General features: G+C 39.6%; 1 protein-coding gene across 2 annotated transcripts in view; it reads left to right on the plus strand.

The window, feature by feature from the left end:
• The window catches only part of KATNAL2 (katanin catalytic subunit A1 like 2), a 56,126-nt gene that overhangs the window by 33,966 nt on the left and 3,652 nt on the right, over window positions 1-18,508 (plus strand). The gene's annotated exons all lie outside the window — the stretch shown is intronic.

Raw genomic sequence — 18,508 nt, forward strand, 5'->3', positions numbered from 1 at the left:
GGTGTATAATTAACTAACTGCAAAATTCTACTTCTGTACAACGCTTGCTAACCTATCTGGATGCACCTGAGCAGCCTTCATGTCAACCAGGATACAGACCAAACCTTAAAAATCCAAACCTTAAAAATCCAAACCTTAGGCACTCAGGGCTGCTCTCAGAAACCTCATGTTGGGACAATGAGGCAGTCGCTGGCTGGCTCTTCATTAAAAGGATTCCTCTTTAAATTTGACTTGTCTGGTGGTATGGTTTTTGAGAGGCTCCTGTGCATAACAATTTGAACAAGATGACCCTGGTTCAATTTGTATCTTCTGCTCCAGGAAGCAGCCATTTATTCACAAAGCTCCAGTTTCTATTAGTGGGAAAGGATATTTAGAGATCATGGTCTTGTAATTAGGGGTGCTCTTTGTTACTGAATTACTATGGCTTTTTGGCCTTTTGATTGATCAGAGCTAGGAAACACATAATTTTTAAAAAATGGCAAATAATGAGTCCTTTCTAGTATTTTCCATTCAAATTTAAAATTATGAGGTTTTATTTAAATTACTTGATTTTCTATATTTGTATCTTTAATTGTGAAAATCTCAGTTCTTGACAATAGTAATATAATTTTCACTTTACCCAAACATATACAAATGTTTTACATTTGTGTTTATAACAGAGTTTCTCAGTAATAATACCAATATTGTCATAACAGTAACATTCTGATGAGGAAAATGGTACTGACCTAGCCTAACTAAGATGGAAGAGTGAATGCAGGATTTCTCAATCTCAGAACTACTAACATTTTAGGCCAGATAATTCTTTGCCATGGGGGTGTCCTGTGCATCGGGTGATGTTTTAGCAGCTGCTCTGGCCTCTGCCCATTAGATGCCAGTAGTATACCCAGGTTGTGACTCCCCCAAAACGTCTAGACACTGCAGGTGTTCCCTGGCGGAGGAGGGGGGCGCAAAATCACCCCTAGTTAGGATGACTGGACTCATGGAAGAAAACGACAGACATTACCTAGAGACAAGCTGACACATATTCCGTAGCTAAACTGTAAAGGTTTTTTAAAAAGCTACAACATAACAACTTTATTTTCTTACACAAAAGATGGCATTTTACATAATTTTTCTGTATCATGATTTTGTTATCTTAACAAAAGGTCTTGGAGGTCTTTCCACATTAGTACATAAAATTCTCCCTTAACACTTGTCAGCTCTCCATTTTGTGTATTTGATTATTTATCTCACTGGCCTCCTATTGACAGGCCTTTGGGGTAACACTCTCTTGCTATTAAAAACAATGCAATGAGCAACAATGTGCATACAACACTTTGTGTATCTGACGGTGTATCTTTGGGGTAGGTTCCTGGAAGCAGATTTGCTAGTTCAAAGGGCTAATGTGCATGAAATTATGGTAGAGGCTGCCAAATTTCCCTCCACAGAGGTTGTGCCATTTTGTATTCCCACTAGTGTCCTGATTTCATTACTTAACATCATAGCACGAACATTTCTAATGTCATTAAATAACCCTTGAAAATTGGATTTCGTAATGGCTGCCCCAAATTCCCACATGTGCATATACTATCAGTTAGCTAGTCATTCCTTTCCTGTTGAACATATATGATGATCCCAACCTTTCTGTGTTATAATAACACTGGAATGAACTTCTTTGCATAAAAAAACTTTGACTAAAGTTCTGGTCATTTCCTTAGGACAGATTAATGTATCAAAGAGTTTCCATTTTCTGAACTCTCTTATGACATATTGCCAAAGTCCTTCTGTGAGGAAATAGTGCAGTGGTTCTCAACCTGTGGGTCAAGACCCACGGGAACTGTATTATAGGGCCGCAGCATTAGGAAGGTTGAGAACCACTGAAATCGTGCATTTTTTGTCAAGAGTATTGGGATAGATCTTTTTCTTGGGTTCAGGGTCTTTGATGAGGGAAGAGATTATCTGATTTGAGCAATCTGTCCTTCTGGGGGAAATAACTAAACCACACCAAACTATGTAAAAACACAGACTTAAACCCCTCAAATAAATTCTTTATGGTTAGTGGCAGTTCTAATCAATTCCATCATTCAGGGCACTAGGCTATTCTTTACTGCTTGTTAACTTAACATTTTCTCTAGACACATTCCTTCTCTCTCAGAAGCAATCATTTTCTCCTTGCTCAGCAGAAAGATGGAGGGCAGGCTTTGTTTCTTCACAGCTTCTCCTCCCAAGAGAATTTTCCCTTGGGTCTAGAGCATCTTAGAAAGGATGAGGAGGAAGCAAGAAACAACAGCTCATCTGTGTCATTTGAGGTGGAAATAAACTATGAGAGGAATAACAAATGTTGCATCTTTAATATTACCACTTAAAGTAATAGCCATGTAAGAAATTTAGCAAGCAGATTAGGACTAATCTGACCCATCTTGATTGTTGAGTACTCACACACTGAGGCCTAGCGGTCCAAAGGGAAACAAAATACTGAACACAGCCATTAAGGCAAATGCTATCTTTAGATGTCTATTTAAATCTATGGTAGTTGGGACAAATAAGATGTGAAGATGATGAGTGTAGCATGCTGAAACTCATGTTTTCCTTACTGTTTGCAAAATGGCTAGAAATTACAGCAACCCTCTTAAAAATAAGATACCTGGTATGACCAAGCTCTGGATAAAAAAAAAAAATCCTTAAACCTTCCTAACATTTACAAGAAAACACAACACCTCTGAGACAATTGCACTGGGAACAGTCTTAATTCCTTTGCAGGAAAATCAGCAGGAAAAGTGAGCTGTTCATCAGCAGAGGCTCACCTGTGCCATCACCACATGACTTACTTTTTCAGTTAAATTTGAAACCCAATTACTAACCTGGTTACCTTTTTTTTTTTTTTCCTGGTCTCGCTATGTTGCCTACACTGGAATATGATGGTGCAATCCTGGCTCATTGCAGCCTTGAACTCCTGGGCTCAAGTGATCGTCCTGCCTCTCGAGTAGCTGGAACAATAGGAGTGCACCACCGTGCCTGGCTAAACTGGCTGCCTTTCTATTACCTATGTAAAATGACTTCTTACCACAGGAACCCTCTCCTCTCTGGCGTGGTGTTTCTATACAATGTATGCCTGTGATTGAATGGATCAATCAGCACATCACACACATAACCCTGGCTTTATTTATTGTTTTTTTGGAAATTCTTTTTTTTTTTTTTTTTTTTGGTGTTTGGCCGTGGCTAGGTTTGAACCCACCACCTCTGGCATATGGGGCCGGCGCCCTACTCCTTGAGCCACAGGCTCCGCCCTTAACCCTGGCTTTAAAAAAATATATCAGCACACATAACCCTGGCTTTTTAAAAAAATAAAAATGTGTTCAAGAGGGCAGTGCCTGTGGCTCAGTCGGTAAGGCGCCAGCCCCATATACTGAGGGTGGCGGGTTCAAACCCGGCCCTGGCTGAACTGCAACCAAAAAATAGCTGGGCGTTGTGGCAGGCACCTGTAGTCCCAGCTACTCTGGAGGCTGAGGCAGGAGAATCGCTTGGGCCCAGGAGTTGGAGGTTGCTGTGAGCTGTATGATGCCATGGCACTCTACCAAGGGCCATAAAGTGAAACTCTGTCTCTAAAAAAAAAAATGTGTTCAAGCGATGCAGGTTAAAGGCAGTTCAATTGGTTTACCCTTGGGGCAAGACTTCCCAGTGCCTTTACAGTGGGATTGTGCTTGTGACTCTCCATGAAAGACAAGATAAAGCAGTCAGTCCATACATGTCTGACTCCAGACAGAGTCCTTTCCTCCAGGAGCATCTCACAAGACCAGTGTCCCAGCTGAAAACTTTTTGGGAGACATTAGTTTATATTCCATCACCCTGATCTAATGAATGCATTTTTCACTGTACTTGTGTTCAGTCATGCATGCTGGCTTTTTAGTATTTTTGTGCCCAACAGTGGTCAAATTGTTTTTCTTGAAATTACTTCTCTCCATACAAAACTTTATCATCCCATATAATACCAAGTGGGCAATTTTCCACATGTGGTTTGCAGGTAGTATTGGTACAGCCAGGAAAAAGTGTGTTGTGCAGAACTTTTTGGTCCAATGTGGCGGGCACGTGATGACTGGCAAGGTCATTAAGTAGTAGCTCTTTGCCCTGGCTGCATTCGCACTTTGCTCTGATTCCATCAGACATCAACAGCTTTCAACCTGACCTACACTGGCATTCCTTTTTCTTGTTAATAGGGCGCATACAGGTTGACAAATTGTAAATTTAAAACCAAATTTTAAAAATTATGAAATCATTATAACGATTTTATAGAAAATTTGAGAACCAGAAAATATACTCAGAATTTGAATACTGTGATACAAGTATTATCTATCTGTCCAGTGAAAATGGTTTAGTTATTTGTTATGATCTGCCTGTGTATCTTTCTGTGGTAAGTTTTTTTTTGTTCCCAAGAGGAAAATAGTTTTTGCTGTTTGGCTATTTAGAAAAGTAATACATGTTCATTATAAAAATCGTGTTTTATGTTTTAGTATTGTTTAAAAACAAAGTCCCTTGCAACTATACTATGAAAAATTATAGAAATGTTTCTAGATTCTTTTATGCATGTACATGTATGTGTGTAGAGCACACACACAACAAAAACTGTGATCACCCAATGGGTACCTATGTATGTTCTATGGTCTGTTTTTTCATTCTCCACTAATACAGGGTCGCCATAAAGTATGTGAGCAATTTTAAATTGCACACTATTTTAAATTGCACATGAACTTTATAGCCATCCTGTATATTGTAGACAATTTTGAAAAACTGCCTAATCCCATTTAGAATTCTACTGTATGAGTGGCCATAATTTATTTGACTGTTCTTTCCTTTTTTCTTTTGTTTTTTTGAGGGCCATTAATCTGGTGCCACCCTGTTGAACCATGCTTCTTCCTGCTACCAGAACTCAGTGCCCAGCTTGGCCCCATGTACTGAGTGGGGGAGGTTTTCCCTTCAGTGTTTGGCTGGAGTAGGCCAGGTAGTATGGTTTTCTGTTCTGATAGACTGTCTTTTCCCAGACCTTTGGCTAAAGAGAGCAGACTTGTCCTAGGGTATTTTTGTCTGCATGTTACCAGTTCTGAGAGGTAAGCTTCTCTAGCACCCCATCAGGGTAGATGGGAGACAAAAAGAAAACCCAGGGCATTCGCTGCCATGTCATTCCTCAAGCCCTGAGGCTTCCTCCTCTTTCCATCTTTCAGGGTCTTTCTATGTTTGTATGTTATATTATATCCAGAGGATTTGGGTTGTAAAAGAGTAGACTGGGTCACTTGGTCAGAAGGGAAAGTCTATTGTTCATATTTTTGATTCCCTCTTTATACATTTTAAATATAATTTATTTTATACTCCATATTAGAGAGTCTATTTCTCTTGTTAGTTTCTTCTGCTGACTCTCCATTCATGGTGGTTTGTTATGTGTTTTGTGATTTTAGATGGTGAGCTTAAACATTAATAAAGTGGGCTCTATTCATGGGAGTCTTCCCTGGGTTCCTCTGGAGAAAATTTATATTTGACTGCATTAGGCTTTGTGCTACTTTAACCTAATTTCTTAGCTTAGGATTCTTGGAGCATGCCAATGAGGATAGGTCTGTGGTTCTGATTTAATCTGTGAAGACTTTTTCTCACCTCAAAGTGCAAGACAGACAAATTTCCTTGATGCATTTCATTGCTACTGGGGAGATTTCCTAACCTACCCTTTCATAGTAGGTGTGCATTCTTCAGCAAAACTGTTTTTTGGCTTTACCTGGTGGACTTTGACTCCACCTCCTATCTTGAATGGTCCCAAGACTTTCTATGCTATCTTTGGTAACCAAGAGGTAAACACCCCCACATCAACATAGTTCAATTGCCTAATTTTCATTTTCAGCTTTTTTCTTTGTTTTTGGTCCTTGAGAATTTTGGCCTCACCTCCTCATGGGCTCAGTCATGCATTTCCTATAATTAATTGAGCCTTGTAAAGGGCTATGTAACAAAAGATTTCTGGATATCTGATTTGTCTTTTTGCTGGAAACAGACCTTTCCTGTTTTTCCTGCCATTTTGATAGTACATTTTTGGGCAACAGTAATTGAGGAATATATCTTCTTTGTTGATATTGGAGTAATTAGAAGTAATTTTCATTCTTCTTTATAAAGAAATGATGCTTTCAACCCAGACATCAGTAGGACATAAACTGAACTGTTTGTTGCAGACTCTTCTGCTGAGTCCCCCAGCCTCACGCCTGTGAGCTCCCTGCTCAGAATAAGAAGTGGCGTCCCCTGGAGGCCACACCTGTCAACTCCTCTTTGCCCCACTAAGTGACTTGAATGACTCATCCCCTGAACTCATTATTTCCACTAAAGATTAAAATACATTACCCAGGTTGATGCTGCCTTTCTCTGTTAATGAGAATTAATGATGATTATAAAACACTAATTTTCAACAAACCAGATAACTCCAGGATTTTAAAGAAGCATGTCCTTTAACTCAAAGCCAGTGCCTCTGCACCAAGTTCATTCATCTTGCAAGTGGTATTTCTTAAGTACCTATTGAGTATTCTGCAGGATAGAGTGAGAGGGGATCAAAGACATGTGGTCTATAATCCTCAGCTGCTGGAATCTAGTAACCTGATGGGACAATTGATGAGATACGAGCACAGGTAACTATGAGGTGAGGATATAGCCAGCACCATGTGACTGGGACAGACAATGAGTAGAAGAAAATTATACACCAGGGAGAGGCAATTTCTAATGACTTATAAATGCGCAATATGACAATTAAGTTCATGAACTCACCCTAGAAAAAGTGCTACATTCCTCATTGTTGAATATCACTACAGTCACCGTTGAAGTTCTCCCCTAGGGAAACCATGCACTGACACCAATATCTAGTTCACCCTTCAAAGCAATTTTGGAACTTTTTTCTGGAAAGGCCATAAGAGCTGTCATTATACAGTACACAAAAACATGTAAAAACAATAATGAGTGCCACTCAGCAAGACACATGTCAACAGGAACACAGCTGTGAGACACTGATAAACCAAGGTTATGAAACCTTACCGAGCTGTGATCTGTGATATTCAGCAATGAGGTATGTAGCACTTTTTCTAGAATGAGTTTGCAGACTTAATTTTCAGACTCTGTGTGTGTGTGTGTGTGTGTGTGTGTGTAAAAGCCTTTATAAGGTAGAGAACACTTGATGTGGGCATGTAAACATGACTTGACTTTTGATAGACAAAGTGGAAGCTCCACATAAAGAAATGGAGTGACTAGGAATTCAGAACTAGGATGGGAAAAAATGGATTAAGGGAATGGCAAGCAGACCACTTTGGCCCAAGTGGGAATTGCAGGGAGAGGAGAGGTCAGCTGATACAGGGCTCTCTGTGGAAGACAATGCTTTAATCATTGGCTCTCCATTCGTAACCAGGGGATATTGCAATCACTTAATCTGCTCTTCAAGGATGGTCATGACTATTCAGTTCATGGTGGTTATGGACATACTACAAAGACTGCTTGCAAAACTGAAGTCTGCTTTCTCTTACCATGCTAAGATACTTTGCACTTAATATACTTTAACTATTGAAGGAACAAATTAGAATTATGTTTGCTTCCAAATTCTGTAAAACTTGCAATGACCTCTGTTTCAGAAAACTTGTGTTTTAACAGGGGAGAGAGGACAAGGGACTTGGGCAGGTACCTGAAAGTTTGGTGCATGCACTCGGGTGATCAGACACAAGGAACTCATGTGAACTATGGAGGTGGCCAGTGGCTGCTGCACCTTTTATCCAGCAGTGGGCGTAGGTCTGGTGGGCCAGGCTCTGAGGTCTGTAAGCATTTGCTGCATTTCACACATTTTACATATCTCACGCTTGCTAGTTGTTTAGACCTTTGAGGTGATGGAAGCACTAAAAAACCAAAAGAAAGGAGACATGAGAACAGAATAGCCAGGTTTAAAACTCAAAATAACTAAGGATTGTCACAGGTTAAGTTTTTTCCTGTAAATATATTGGCATAAAGAATGATTCCTGGGTACATTCCATTTGTCCTCCATTTCCTCCCTTGTATGATTGTATTATTATTGATGTCATGAAAAGTGCATTCATCAGGCCTGGCTGTCAGAGAGTTGCACTTATTTTGTGCCCACAAGCAGTTTTGAGGTGACTCTCTTGCTTTAGGGCATTCACTGATCAATACAGACATCTATAGTGAGGGATTGTTTTCCCACCTCTCTCTGCTCCACTCCATTTTCCCAGAGCATTCTGGTCTTCCTTTAAATCAGAAGTCTGGATGGGAAGGAGACAACACAAAGGTGCCTGTACAAAGGAACCGACCTGCAGTCCCTTGCTTTGTAGGGGGAAGCAGCTGGTCCAAGGAAAGGCCTTGGAAGAAAAATGGCAACTGCTCATCACCCCCAGCATTGCCATTTCTAAGGGCTTGTTTTCCCTTCCTTCCTGGTTTTCAGTCTGATATCGAGTCTTAATTTGTCTTTGAAGTTTACAGCAGTGACATTTCTGCAGGTCAAGGCCCAATCCTCCCTATTATCACTTTTACTTATTAAAAAATTAGCTGAGGATTTGTTTTATTCATTTCTATACATGGGAGGCTTAGCAGAGATAATACAGAAGTGGTAAATATCACCTAACTGAACTGAATTTCTAAAGCGTGGGTGTCATGGTTTTATTCCCTGTTAAAAGATCTGCACCTCCTCTTCCTCCTTTTCTTCTGCTCCTCACTTCATCTTCTCTTCCCTTTAATTCAGTTGCAACTCTGCTAGCTGTCTGGATTGACTCTTGATAGGTATTCTGTCAATTTCATCTTCTGGAGCCATGTCTTCCAGAGCCTTCTTATGAGCTCTAAATGGAAGGGATTGTCCTCCATGCTTCATATGTAGAGGAAACCTTGGGATTTCATCTTTTCATCCTAGAGATGCCTTCTCTTTCTTCTCATACCCTCTGTGTTTCAAATCCCTTATAGCTCTTTGGTTTGGTTTATCCTCTACTTTGGGAGTCCTCCAGAATTTGAGGTAGATGAGTAATTTTTTTTTAGGCTCTGTATGTTGAAAATATCTTTATTCTATCCTCCAGCTAATTGATTGTTTTATCATGAGATTTCTACATTAGATATTATTTTTCCTCAGAATTTCAAAGGCACTGTTCTATTTTCTTTTCATATCTCACGATATGGCTGTTAAGAAGTCTTATTGTTTATCTAACCTGTTTTTTCTTTTGGGAAGCTTTTATGATCCTTCCTTGCTCTCTGGGGTCTGAAGTGTCACCACGATGTGACTCGGAATCCACTTACAGTTAACTGTGGCACAGACTTCAGAAACACACTGAGTTAAAATCTTCATACCTACCTCATTTGGTTATTGTGAGAATTAAATGAATTAATACCTGTAAAATGCTTGAGATAGTGCCTGCCGCTTAGTAAATATTAATCATTAGCTTTTATTAATATTTCAAATCCAGAAAGTCATTTCCTAGAGTTCCAGAAAATTTCTTTGAATTATTTCATTGACTACTCCTCTCTATTTTCTCTATTCTCTTTTTTTTAGAACTCCTATTATTTGTATGTCATATATTTTTTGAAATATTTTCTTTCTTTTTTGGAATTTCTTTCTATGTCTATCTTTCTTGTCCTATTCTACAGCAGATTTCCCAGCTCAGAGTTCCTTCTGAACTTTCCACTGTGTTTTTAATTTCTTCTACCATATTTTGTGTTCTCAAGTAATTGTATTTTGTTGTTTTTCTCTGAATGTTCTTTTTAAACTGCATTCTCTTTACCAGGGTCTGAATGCATCCCCCCAAACATGGTTTTGAACTTAATCCCCCAATGCAACAGTGTTGAATGGTAGAGCCTTTGGGAGATGTTTAGATGATTAGGGTGAAGCCCTCATGAATAGATTAATGTCCTTATGAAAGGGCTTTCTGCCTTCCATCTTATGAGGGCGCAGCATTCTTCTCCTCTGGAGGACATAGCATCTTGAAGCAGAAACTAGGCTCTCATTAGATACTAAACTTGCCAATGCCTTGGTCTTGAATTCTCAACTTCTAGAACTGAGAAGTAAATTTCTGTTCTTTATAAATTACCCAGTGTCAGGCATTTTGTTATATCAATAGCACCACACAATGGGCTAAGACATTCTTCTTGTTTCACAACAATATTTTCTTATCGGTCTCCAAGAATACTCATTTTTTGAAGTTACATTTCCCTGAAGAATCCTATTTCCTTCAAGATTCTTTTTATCCCCCTCCCCCCACCCATTTACTTGTCTGGGGCTCTGCCTCCCTATTGGAGGTGTTACAAAGATGTGAGTCTCCTTGGCTGCCTGACAAGGACAGACACACTAAGAAAAAAACCCACGGGAAGCTCTTGGTGGGTAGGAAAGGCCAACTATGGGCTCTATGTATTGGGATCTGACTGGGCTATTGTGAACCACCAATATCAGTGTCCTTGGGTCTTTCTCTTTCTCTGGTCAGATTTGTAGAAGATTCTTGCAATCTCCTGCCTGGAGAGTAAGAGGTTGGCTTCCAATAATCCAGAGATGGTTCAACTCATTGCTTCAACACAGTCCAGTGTTCTGACTTGTGCCTGATGTTCCCAGCCTAGAGACTCTCCACCTTACCCGCTTCTGAGAAATAGGAGAGGCAGTTCCTTCATTAGTAGAGGTGGGAAAGTAATCTGTGATCTAAGTCTTTCTTATACAAACTGTCAACCAATCTCCTTATTTTCAACCTACCTGACCCTTTCCTCTAAAGGTATGAGATACTGCTAATTCCAAGTCTCTTGGGGATTCTGTGATTCAAATCAGACTGTTTCTTGGCTTTCATTTCTGATAATTTAGAGCAGCTTCTCAGTTCTGAAAAGTTGATTTTTACTCACCATTATGCTTTCCAGCCTTAACATTTTGGTTTCCATCAATTCATCTCTTACTGTCCTTGCTTTTGTAGGTTTATGCCCTTAAAACCCCCCTCAGTATTGTTTTAGTGGAGTTTCAAGAAGCAGCAGAGGTGATTGGTTTCACTCCCAAATTTAAGTGCAGTCTTAGTTAATTTAAAAGTTGATCAGCGAGGGCGGCGCCTGTGGCTTAGTCGGTGGGGCGCCGGCCCCATATACCGAGGGTGGCGAGTTCAGACCCGGCCCCAGCCACACTGCAACCAAAAGATGGCCGGGCGTTGTGGCGGGCGCCTGTAGTCCCAGCTACTCGGGAGGCTGAGACAAGAGAATCGCTTAAACCCAGGAGTTGGAGGTTGCTGTGAGCTGTGTGAGGCCACGGCACTCTATCGAGGGCGATAAAGTGAAACTCTGTCTCTACAAAAAAAAGAAAAAAAGTTGATCAGCGAGAGAGGCAGAGCAAGATGGCGGCCGAGTAACAGCTTCCTTGCATCTAGGCACCGTGAGTCTGGGGAGATAGGACTCCAGGCATCTCTGGCTGGTGGGATCTGCCTATCATCACTCCTCTGAGGATACAGGGAGTCAGCGAGAGACTTCTGGACCCCAAGAGGAGGACTAAAACAGTGGAAAACCGGCAAGTGGTCGCGTGTGTTCAATCCGTCTAAACCCGCCCACAACTTCCACAGGCACAAGAACTTAAAGAGCAAGAGGAAGTGAAAGGAAAATTAGGGCAAGGAAACAGATCAAAGAAAATCACTCGTGAGGAAAAATCAGCAGAAAACTCCAGGCAACATGAAGAACCAGTCTAGAACAACCTCACCAAGGGACCATGAGGTAGCTACTGTAGATGATTCCACCTGAAAAGAAATGTTAGGAATGACAGAAAGGGAATTTAGAACACACATGTTGAGGGCGGCGCCTGTGGCTCAAGGAGTAGGGCGCCAGTCCCATATGCCGGAGGTGGTGGGTTCAAACTCAGCCCTGGCCAAAAAAAAAAAAACCACAAAAAACAAACAGAATACACATGTTGAAAACAATGAAAGAAATGATGGAAACAATGAAGGAAATTGCTAATAAAGTGGAAAATAACCAAAAGGAAATCCAAAAACAGAATCAAATAAGAGATGAATGATATGAAGAATATAAAAAGGATATAGCAGAGCTGAAGGAACTGAAAAAGTCAATCAGGGAACTTAAGGATGCAATGGAAAGTATCAGCAACAGGTTAGACCATGCAGAAGAAAGAATTTCAGAGGTAGAAGACAAAGTTCTTGAGATAACTCAGTAAAAGAGGCAGAAAAGGAGAGAGAGAAAGCAGAACGTTCACTGTCAGAATTATGGGACTTTATGAAGCGTTCCAACATACGAGTTATAGGAATTCCAGAAGGGGAAGAAGAATGCCCCAGAGGAATGGAAGCCATACTAGAGAATATTATAAAAGAAAATTTCCCAAACATCACCAAAGATTCTGACACACTGCTTTCAGAGGGATATCAGACCCCAGGTCGCCTCAACTCTAACCGAGCTTCTACAAGACACATTGTGATGAACCTGTCCAAAGTCAAGACAAAAGAAAAGATTCTGCAAGCTGCCAGGAGTAAGCGCCAGTTGACCTACAGGGGCAAATCCATCAGAGTGACCGCAGACTTCTCTAATGAAACTTTCCAAGCAAGAAGACAATGGTCATCTACCTTTAATCTACTTAAACAGAACAATTTCCAGCCCAGAATTCTGTACCCTGCTAAGTTAAGCTTCAAAATTGACGGAGAAATCAAATCATTTACAGATATACAAACATTGAGGAAATTCGCCACAACAAGACCAGCTCTACAGGAAATACTTCAACCTGTTCTGCACACTGACCACCACAATGGATCAGCAGCAAAGTAAGAACTCAGAAATCAAAGGACAGAACCTAACCTCCACACTGATGCAAAAGATAAAACTAAGCAATGGACTCTCACCAAATAAGACGAATAGAATACTACCACACTTATCAATTATCTCAATAAATGTTAATGGCTTGAATTCCCCACTGAAGAGACATAGATTGGCTGACTGGATTAAAAAACACAAGCCATCCATTTGCTGTCTGCAAGAAACGCACCTGGCTTCAAAAGACAAATTAAAGCTCCGAGTCAAGGGTTGGAAGACAAGTTTTCAGGCAAATGGAATTCAGAAGAAAAGAGGAGTTGCAATCTTATTTTCAGATACATGTGGATTTAAAGCAACTAAAGTCAAAAAAGACAAAGATGGTCACTTTATATTGGTCAAGGGAAAACTACAACAAGAAGACATTTCAATTCTAAATATTTATGCACCCAATTTAAATGCTCCCAGATTCTTGAAGCAGACCTTACTCTGCTGAGCAATATGATTGCTGAGCAATCACATTGTCTGAGCAATATGATATCTGATAATACCATCATAACAGGGGACTTTAACACTCCACTTACAGAGCTGGACAGATCCTCTAAACAGAAATTAAACAAGGATATAAGAGATTTAAATGAGACCCTAGAACAACTGTGCTTGATAGATGCATATAGAACACTCCACCCCAAAGATAAAGAATATACATTCTTCTCATCACCCCATGGAACATTCTCCAAAATTGATCATATCCTGGGACACAAACAAATATCAACAGAATCAAAAGAATTGAAATTTTACCTTGTATCTTTTCAGACCATAAGGCACTAAAGGTGGAACTCAACTCTAACAAAAATGCTCAACCCCACCCAAAGGCATGGAAATTAAACAATCTTCTGTTGAATAACAGATGGGTGCAGGAAGAAATAAAACAGGAAATCATTAACTTCCTTGAGCATAACAACAATGAAGACAGAAGCTACCAAAACCTGTGGGATACTGCAAAAGCAGTTTTGAGAGGAAAATTCATCGCTTTAGATGCCTACATTCAAAAAACAGAAAGAGAGCACATCAACAATCTCACAAGAGATCTTATGGAATTGGAAAAAGAAGAACAATCTAAGCCTAAACTCGGTAGAAGAAAAGAAATATCCAAAATCAAATCAGAGATCAATGAAATTGAAAACAAAAGAATCATTCAGAAAATTAATGAAACAAGGAGTTGGTTTTTTGAAAAAATAAATAAAATAGATAAACCATTGGCCAGACTAACGAGGAATAGAAAAGTAAAATCTCTAGTAACCTCCATCAGAAACGATAAAGGGGAAATAACAACTGATCCCACAGAGATACAAGAGATCATCTCTGAATACTACCAGAAACTCTATGCCCAGAAATTTGACAATGTGAAGGAAATGGATCAATATTTGGAATCACACCCTCTCCCTAGACTCAGCCAGGAAGAAATAGAGCTCTTGAACAGACCAATTTCAAGCACTGAGATCAAAGAAACAATAAAAAAGCTTCCAACTAAAAAATGCCCTGGTCCAGATGGCTTCACTCCAGAATTCTATCAAACCTTCAAGGAAGAGCTTATTCCTGTACTGCAGAAATTATTCCAAAAAACTGAGGAAGAAGGAATCTTCCCCAACACATTCTATGAAGCAAACATCACCCTGATACCAAAACCAGGAAAAGACCCAAACAAAAAGGAGAATTTCAGACCAATCTCACTCATGAATACAGATGGAAAAATTCTCAACAAAATCCCAGCCAATAGATTACAGCTTATCATCAAAAAAGTCATTCATCATGATCAAGTAGGCTTCATCCCAGGGATGCAAGGCTGGTTTAACATACGCAAGTCGGTAAACGTTATCCACCATATTAACAGAGGCAAAAATAAAGATCACAATATCCTCTCAATAGATGCAGAAAAAGCATTTGATAAAATCCAGCATCCTTTTCTAATTAGAACACTGAAGAGTACAGGCATAGGTGGCACATTTCTAAAACTGATTGAAGCTATCTATGACAAACCCACAGCCAATATTCTACTGAATGGAGTAAAACTGAAAGCTTTTCCTCTTAGAACTGGAACCAGACAAGGTTGTCCTCTGTCACCTTTACTATTCAACGTAGTGCTGGAAGTTCTAGCCAATACAATTAGGCAAGACAAGGAAATCAAGGGAATCCAAATGGGAGCAGAGGAGGTCAAACTCTCCCTCTTTGCTGACGACATGATCTTATACTTAGAGAACCCCAAAGACTCAACCACAAGACTCCTAGAAGTCATCAAAAAATACAGTAATGTTTCAGGATATAAAATCAATGTCCACAAGTCAGTAGCCTTTGTATACACCAATAACAGTCAAGATGAGAAGCTAATTAAGGACACAACTCCCTTCACCATAGTTTCAAAGAAAATGAAATACCTAGGAATATACCTAACGAAGGAGGTGAAGGACCTCTATAAAGAAAACTATGAACTCCTCAGAAAGGAAATAGCAGAGGATATTAACAAATGGAAGAACATACCATGCTCATGGATGGGAAGAATCAACATTGTTAAAATGTCTATACTTCCCAAAGCAATCTACCTGTTCAATGCCATTCCTATCAAAGTACCTACATCGTACTTTCAAGATTTGGAAAAAATGATTCTGCGTTTTGTATGGAACCGGAAAAAAACCCATATAGCTAAGGCAGTTCTCTGTAACAAAAATAAAGCTGGGGGCATCAGCATACCAGATTTTAGTCTGTACTACAAAGCCATAGTGGTCAAGACAGCATGGTACTGGCACAAAAACAGAGACATAGACACTTGGAATTGAATTGAAAACCAAGAAATGAAACTAACATCTTACAACCACCTAATCTTTGATAAACCAAACAAGAACATACCTTGGGGGAAAGACTCCCAAATGGTGTTGGGAGAACTGGATGTCTACATGTAAAAGACTGAAACTGGACCCACACCTTTCCCCACTCACAAAAATTGATTCAAGATGGATAAAGGACTTCAATTTAAGGCATGAAACAATAAAAATCCTCCAAGAAAGCATAGGAAAAACACTGGAAGATATTGGCGTGAGGGAAGACTTCATGAAGAAGACTGCCATGGCAATTGCAACAACAACAAAAATAAACAAATGGGACTTCATTAAACTGAAAAGCTTCTGTACAGCTAAGGAGACAATAACCAAAGCAAAGAGACAACCTACACAATGGGAAAGGATATTTGCATATTTTCAATCAGACAAAAGCTTGATATCTAGGATCTATAGACAACTCAAATTAATCCACATGAAAAAGCCAACAATCCCATATATCAATGGGCAAGAGACATGAATAGAACTTTCTCTAAAGACGACAGACGAATGGCTCACAAACACATGAAAAAATGTTCATCATCTCTATATATTAGAGAAATGCAAATCAAAACAACCGTGAGATATCATCTAACCCCAGTGAGAATGGCCCACATCACAAAATCTCAAAACTGCAGATGCTGGCGTGGATGTGGAGAGAAGGGAACACTTTTACACTGCTGGTGGGACTGCAAACTAGTACAACCTTTCTGGAAGGAAGTATGGAGAAACCTCAAAGCACTCAAGCTAGACCTCCCATTTGATCCTGCAATCCCATTACTGGGCATCTACGCAGAAGGAAAAAAATCCTTTTATCATAAGGACGCTTGTACTAGACTGTTTATTGCAGCTCAATTTACAATCGCCAAAATGTGGAAACAGCCTAAATGCCCACCAACCCCGGAATGGATTAACAAGCTGTGGTATATGTATACCATGGAATACTATTCAGCCATTAAAGCAAATGGAGACTTTACATCCTTTGTATTAACCTGGATGGAAGTGGAAGACATTATTCTTATTAAAGCATCACAAGAATGGAGAAGCATGAATCCTATGTACCCAATTTTGATATGAGGACAATTAATGACAATTAAGGTTATGGGGGGGGAAGCAGAAAGAGGGATGGAGGGAGGGGGGTGGGGCCTTAGTGTGTGTCACACTTTATGGGGGCAAGACCTGATTGCAAGAGGGACTTTACCTAACAATTGCAATCAGTGTAACTGGCTTATTGTACCCTCAATGAATCCCGAACAATAAAAAAAAAAAAAAAGTTGATCAGCAAGTAAGTGTTTTTATTTTAACCTTAATAACATGGCCAGCCTTCAACTGCAATGTCCTTGGATATGAAGGACAATGTATCTTTGCAGCTTATGGACAGGGGTGATATTCAAAATACTGAGCAACCAGTGTGGTATGAGCACTGACCAATCAAAAATCAGGGCCTCGTTTTGATGCCTGCTGGCTGCATGTTATTATTGGGTGTGAGAACAAGCAAAGGCCTCTTGAAGCAAAGACGAGCTCAGCATGGATTGGAATGGGAGGTGAAGTTCTGTTGTGAAGCATGCTCTTTTCTTTTCCTTGACCCTGTGCCTTGAATATAAATGTTGGCCTCGAGAGGAAGATGATTGTGCAAGGGAAGAAGTGGCTGAATCTCTGATGTGAGATGAATTTTAACCAGGTAAAACTGATAAAGAACAAGGCAAATAATTGTTACTGCCAGTGAGGCAGCCCTGGACTGCGGATTCTCAGCTCAGGCATAGAGGAATAATAGGCGAAGAAAAGGCAAAATCTTTAAAGAAATTTGGTTAGTCCAATTTTGGATTTCTATATGCTTCCTGGAAGTATGGCGTTTTGTGTTTTTTTTTTTTTTTCAATTTAAAAGGAAATATTGTAACATACATTCAGAATAAGAGTAAGAAAAATGGGAGGGCACTTTGGACATTCTAAGTATCTTTATATATGAGAAATATCTGGTGACAATGTTTTTACTGTGACACTCTATCAATGGTTACACCAGGCTGATGAACAAGCATTTCCTGATTTCTATCCTAGAAAATCAAACAGATGTTTCCCTCCCCTCAAAGAACTTGAAAAGCTAACATATAAAGAGTTTACAGACACACTCAAAATGATTTGTTGACAAAAGGCATGGATTTCAGAGTAACCAAATTGCCTTAGTTGGTGAGGGAAAGCTCTACTTTACATACAGAGTAATAGGTCTATATAATTCTGCAATAATTCCAAATACCTTTAGAATGAAAAATATATTCAAAAATCACCATTTGCAACCTTTAGTGAAATAATTGATTTGGACAAAGATCATTAATAGATGCTAAAACCACTAGTTGAAAGGGAGTGAGAACCAGGTATTCACATGTATGTTGAGCACCAAGGAAGGGGCATTGGCCCTACATCCACCAGCATAATGGAATGAGTTGGTCATTCATTCCAGAATGAATGAGAGTTCTGGAAGACTGCCCAAGTTATTGTTCAGGAATAATTTACTCAGTGGAAAGATGAGATTGAATAATTCATGTTATAACTGCAATGAACTCATGTTTGGTAGCTGTTAGTTAGCCCCCTCCTCAAATTAAAGTCACCTAAAACTATGTCCTTTGCATGAGAAGTTTTTGGGGGGAATGTTTCTTTCTGAGGATATGTTGTCTTTTTCTTCCTTTCTCCTCCCACTTTCTTTCCTTCCCTTCCTTTTCTTTCCTCCCTCTTTTCTTTCCCTTCTTTTTCTTATACCAATTTTTTCTCCAAACAGGAGAAAAAGTAACTGTCCCATCAACTCAGACATAGATGTAGAGTGATAGTTAAAATTCAGAATTGCTTCCTGCAATACTAACTTGTTTTTAAAATATAGTTGTTGCTTAAGAAGTGTGTTTGCTGCCCCATCC

This window comes from Nycticebus coucang, chromosome 19 (assembly GCF_027406575.1).
Source record: "Nycticebus coucang isolate mNycCou1 chromosome 19, mNycCou1.pri, whole genome shotgun sequence".
Taxonomy (NCBI): Eukaryota; Metazoa; Chordata; class Mammalia; order Primates; family Lorisidae; genus Nycticebus; species Nycticebus coucang.